This window comes from Microtus ochrogaster, unplaced genomic scaffold (genome assembly GCF_000317375.1).
Source record: "Microtus ochrogaster isolate Prairie Vole_2 unplaced genomic scaffold, MicOch1.0 UNK103, whole genome shotgun sequence".
Lineage (NCBI taxonomy): Eukaryota > Metazoa > Chordata > Mammalia > Rodentia > Cricetidae > Microtus > Microtus ochrogaster.
The window spans coordinates 1,024,216-1,030,201 of record NW_004949201.1 but is presented as its reverse complement, the minus strand read 5'-3'; the positions used below and the strand labels follow the sequence as shown (position 1 = coordinate 1,030,201).

At 47.4% G+C, this 5,986-nt stretch overlaps 1 protein-coding gene across 1 annotated transcript in view; it reads left to right on the top strand.

Annotated features, from left to right (window-relative positions):
• Positions 1 to 5,986, top strand: part of Fcgbp (Fc fragment of IgG binding protein) — a 75,908-nt gene that overhangs the window by 35,815 nt on the left and 34,107 nt on the right. The window lies entirely within an intron of this gene.

The following is a 5,986-nucleotide window of genomic DNA, read 5'->3' as shown; positions in this document are numbered from 1 at the left end:
GTAAATAGAACAAAGGCTCGGATTTTCTCAGAGTTGGAGTGAGGATTTAGTTCCTGAGTTCAGTCAACAAGGCAAATGAACAGAGAACCTGATGGAGGCCATTGAAAGCTAGGAGGAAAACAAGAAGACTAAGCAGAAGAGCATGGCAAAGGCTGCTGCTTTAAGATAGCAGGAAAGGCCTCTCTGGTTTTGGTAACATGGAGGTCTTTTGTGAGTTTTGGTCAGCTGATGGGCGGGAAAGCTTGGTTGGAAAGAGTCCCAGAAGCAGCTATGAAACAAAGGAAGTACAAAAGTTCCTTTCAAGGAGCTTTGCTACAAAGTAGCCAGAGTGGCCCTGTATTTTATCCATCTACATCGGCCTTCTAGAGGGCTGGCACAGAGTCCGAGAGCTGGAGTCAGTTTACAGTTTGAGGATGTGAGTGAAGGTGTGTGATTTGGAGTGGGGATCTGGATGGGTGCTGAGGGCAGCACAGTCAGAAGGAGGTGCAGGACCATGAGTTTACGGCCAGCTAATGGAGGTTGGGACGGAAGGATGTTTGGAGTACTGGTACTAAAGAGAATAAGGCGGAGATGCAGAAGCTGGTGGGCAGAAAGTGAGGTGCCTGGAGCTGAGTCTCTGGGCTGTCTGTAGTTCAGGAACTGATGCCGCCTAGAGATGAACAGGCTGGGACCTCTAGGGTTATCCCCACCACTGGATTCCCACCATAAAGCGTAAGTGTGAAAATGGGATTGACAGCTTGGCTTGAGGACATGATCACGGGAAGAGAGGAAAGCCAGGCACTGAGGAGCCACAGTGTTCAGGGGACCTACTGGAATTCGGAAAAGCATCATGATTGGAGGAGTGTGTTGGGAAAGCTTGGGGGTTAGTATGCTAATTATAAGGATGGGAGTAGATCTTTCTGGATGCCTGTGGCTAAGGAACCAGGGAGGAAGGATGCCAGCATGCCAGGAAGAGCAAGGGCTGGGAGTCTTATCTCTTCTACCTGGGTACATTGTTGGGTACATTGTTACTGCTGGGCGGGGCAGGCTGGAAAGCTCTACAAAGGAGAGCAGGGGCTGTTTAGAGCAGCAGAGAAAAGAAGCTGCGATGGTGTTACTGTTTGGGTAGGAAATGAGGCTCAAACTGTTGCATGCTCATGGCTCAACCTGGAACACATGTTCAGAGGTGGCCTGCGGGCAGCGACTCTGTTACTGCACTGCAGAGTTCATTCTTCTCCGTGAAGGGAAGAATTCAGCTGAGAAACATTAACTCTTTAAGCTGAAGTATATCAGGCAAAGCAAAGTGAGCACACATCTGAGAGCTTAGAGTGGGCAGACCTGAGGCGGGCGAGCAGCAGCAAGAGATGGCGGATTGGCTGTTTTTTATGAATATGTTGGAGATAAGTGATATGAGATAGGAATATGTAGGAGATAGATTTATGAGAATAAGATGACCTTTTTTCTCTCCCAAATCATGGTGCACCAGTCCACCCTTTTAAAGTATTTCTTCCCATGATTCCCTTGAAAAGTCTGGGGAGGCACGAAGACAAAGTTGCAATGCAAATGATATTATAATGAAGCCAGGATCTTTTGACCATGCAAACCCTCCCCTGGCGTGCATATGTGGCAACTGGGAAATTCCCCAAAGTCTCTGTTTTTGATACAGTGGGAAGACCTAATTGTAGCATCAAGGATGTTCAATCGTCAAGGGATATTTTTGACAATCAAAAGCCACAGCTGCGATTTCTTCCACCATGTCTAACCCCTGCCTACCTGGTCTCATTCCTCTCTCAGCCAATATGGAGCCTCATATTCTTCTAGGAGGGCAAAGTAGAGGCCTCTCCCTTCAGCACCTGCTAAGACATAGACCCTGCCTATGGCCCTAGTCTTGCTCTGGCTACGTTAGGAAGCAAGGCAGCTGCAGAAATCATTGATATAAAATACCTGCTTGTTTTGTTGGTCGGCAAGTTCCACAGAAATGCTGTTCCGTTTGATTTAGTGTAGAAGATGGTGCTTTGAGATCTGGCCCAGGAAAGATGCAGCAATATCTTCGTCGTATGACTATCTGAAGTTGAATCTATTGAATTCTGGAAGAACCAAACCAGGGTAGCCATTAGAAAAAGCAGGAACCAGAATTGCAGAGTGAAATACATTTTACAATAGAAAGGCCAGCAGTGGCCATATCCATCCACGGAATGATTGGGAAATTCTAGCAGTGAGAAAAAGGGACCCGGGGATAGGTATACCCAGGAGGGAAGATAACAGGAATTAAAAGTTTGCTATACCACAAGGAGTAGCCAAATGTTTAGTTCTTGTTTTGTTTTGTTTTTCTGTAAGCCCTCATGAAGCAAAAGGAACTAGGATGGGAGATGGATTGAGCTGTGGCCATTGAGTATAGCAGCTACTCAGTATTGCTGGCTACCCAGTTAAACCCGGAGGGTCCCTGGACTGAAAGTTAATGGATATATTTTGAAGACTGGAATAAAATGGAGGCCGTAGATTGAGTGTGCAGATGAGGATGGCAGACCTAGCTAGGGTGACATTTCCCCCAGAGAACATCCCCAGCCGAGGAGGTCCTAAACAGAGCGTGGGCTGCATTCACTTGGAGCCAGATAAATTAGTTTTTAACAGAAAAAAATACAGTATCTTAAAAGCATGCTCAAAGCAGTCTAGGCAGCATTTGTTTAGTGAGGCGCGGGTACATGTGGGCACAAATACTGTCCAGACATACCCTGGGAGAGAAGCCCCAACCGTGGTATAGTGATGCCTTGTTCGTGTGGTAACAAATAAAGCTGGCCTCAAGATCAGAGTGCAGAGCCACTAGCTAGTCATAGAGGCCAGGCAGTGGTGGCACACACCTTTATTTCCAGCACTCGGGAGACAGAAGCAGATGGATCTCTGTGAGTTCAGTGCCACTCTGGGCTACACAAAATTGATTCAGTCTAAGACAGCAAGAGAGCCAGGTAGCAATGGCTTACACCTTTAATCCCAGTACTTGGGAGTCACATGCCTTTAATCCCAGCACTAGGGAGGTAGAGACAGGAAGGGATATGGCTGGTCAGAGAGAGGAATATATGGCGGGAGGAGACAGGAGCTCAGATACAGTCTGAGGATTCAGTCTGGGCACGCAGTCTGAGGTTTCACAGAGAGGATTCCTAGAGGCAGGATCACCCCTTTGGTCTGAGCGTTGGTAGAGGCATAAGGTCTCTCTAGTGGCTGGCTGCACTGCTTCTCTGATCTCTCAGGCAAGCTTTATTTGTTAGATTACAAACAAGATGTCACTACAACTCAGGAGTTAGGATATGAGCCAATAGGTTTTCATTTGACGCCGGCCCTTGAGGTTCCTTTTAAAGAAGATATATAAGTTCTCAATTGGTTTCCTGCTCTGAAGAGCATTCACCATGAGCACTTTCTAAAAACCAGGGTTTTCTGAAGGACAGGAGAACCAAATTAGTAATGTCCTGAATGCTTGACCGCCACTGGAGGACTTAGCGGGCTGGAACCCCTGGTCTGAGTGCCTGGAGGGCCTGGGGCACTCCACTCAACCAGGCCAAGGTCAGAATCCTGGTCGGGTACTTGTAGATCCCTTACTATTATCAGTTAACTTTACTTTCTGTTACATTAGAAAGAGAGAGAAGAAAGAAAGGGAGCGAGCACTTGTGGGAGTTGGTTCTCCCTTTCACCCTGAGGGTTGCTCAGGCAGTCTGGGCTGGCGGGAAGCACTGCCCCTGCCCCTCACTGACCCTCGTTGCCCTCTGGAGTTGTCCTTTCCTGCTGGGTGCTGGAGACCATGCAGGTGGCGACAATCCACCTTTTACTGTTAGGATAACAGAGACCCAGTAGGGTTACTCCCGGGGGTGCCCCCTGATTAGACTCACGGCTTCTTCTCTCAGCTGTGCTGGTGTGCCAGGGTCTTGCTGACCACGTGGCTTCTCTTGGACACCTAGGGGACATTTCTTCCCTTGGTGACTCTCCTCTTTCCAGGATGAGCACCATTGACATCTAAGGCCTGGTGACTCCACGGCCTCTCTGATCAATAGGACAGGTGACATCAGAGTTTTAGGGCCATTTTAGAGACATCGTGTCCTCCTAGGCCCTGGATGACCTTGCAGGGCAAGGGCCAAAAACACTGGCTGTCTTCTTGGTTCCTTACCCTCTTCAGCTTTGACCCCCAAGTTTTGGTTGACACCCTCCCCCGCCCCCAGGAAACGTGCGCTCATCCTGAGGAGGAGGTAGCAGCCTTCATTCCAGCTCCTCTTACCATTCGCAATGAACGCGTTTGGAAACGAGTCCTACACAGTTAAAAAGGCTGATAAACAACAGAAAACACAAGTAATTGTCTTGATAAGCATGAAACACTTGTTCTTTAAGCCAGTTCTTATAAATGTTACCAAGAACAGATCAATATCTTAAGAAAACCTCCTTGTTCCAAATAAAGAATCAGGTTCCTGTTTTATGTCAATATGCTGCGTTTTGACTTTATGAAATTTAAGCCCTTTTTTGTTTTTGTTTTTTGAGAGATGGGGTTTCTCTGCTTAGCCCTGTCTGTTCTGGAACTCAATCTGTAGACCAGGCTGGCCTCAGACTCACAAAGATCTGTCTGCCTCTGTCTCTCCAGTGCTGGGATTAAAGGTGTGCACCACTTCTGCCCAGCAAGAAATCTGAATCCTTTAAGAGTGTGTGTGTGTGTGTGTGTGTGTGTGTGTGTGTGTGTGTGTGTCGGAGACAAGGCTACAGGATACCGCCACCGTTTTCTTCACTTAACATCTGTCTTCCCGGCCTCAGCTCCCCAAGCAATTTATGACTTTATCACTGGGTTAGTCTGTTAGCGCATTTATGATTTTATGGAGTTATTGGTAGGTGACGGAGACTAAGAGGCAGGGCCTGGTTGAGGAAACGAGGTCACTGAGGACATACCCTTGAAAGCCCCCACTAATGTTTCCTTCTGCCCTGTCCCATTGCCATGACACTGGTGACTTGCCACTGGCTGAAAAATCGATGGACCCAGGTGAGCAGCCCCACCCAGTCCCCTCTCCTGCCTCACTATATCCGTTCTGCTCTTTATTAGACCGTAGGTGTTTTAGACACAGCTTCACAGAGTTAAACAAATGAAGCTTGAACAAAAGCAACACACCCTAAAATAATATTCCCCAAGAGACCCTGGCTCTTAGTCCCTGTGCCTCGGAACCATAGAAACATTTCCCTACATGCACACTTCAAGCCAGATACCCCTTTGGCTGTATGTACTTTTCTCTTTTTAAAAAAGATCCTTTCCATGCATTTCATACCCTGGAAACCAACCACGCCAAGGAAGCCTCTTCCCTGGGGTGCCTTTCCTATGTGTGAAGCTTCTCTGGTTTTTAAAATAATTCCATCTGCTCTATTCGCTTTCACCTTGTCTGAGGCTTCAAATGTTCTCATGCCCCAAGCTACACATGGTTCCCTTCCCGCCATGTGCCTGACTAGAGCCAGCCAGTGATAATCCCTCTACTGAACGAATCACTGTTTCTGTTAGATTCAGCCTCGCCCAATTAAACTGTTCATGGGCAGCATGGAGTAAGAGTCTTAGCCAGAATGTAGCATAAATGGTCTTTACCCCTGTTCCCAAGTCCTTGTTCCTAAATACGGTAACAAGCTCGTAAATACGGTCTCCATTGTCCACATTTCTATTGGCATTTGGGCCTTTGATTTTCCACATTAGTCCTGAGTGCTCTGTTTCACCCTCTGGGGCTCCTCCAGCATCTGCATCTGCCTCCAAATCCTTCCACGGCTGTCTTTGTAACAAACTGGTTCCAGAGATACAAGGACCATAATGTTAGATTTAGTTACACTAACGACCCGTCTTCTCTGCACCGATTTTCTCATCTGTTACTTCTGTCACGGTTGTGATTTAAAAAAAAAAAAAATGCCTAAGAGAAGTAACGAGAGAGGAAGAAAACGTTTGGGCTCATGGTTTGAGAGGGTGCAGTCTACCGTGGTGCGCAGGGCATTCCGGCTAGAGCATCTC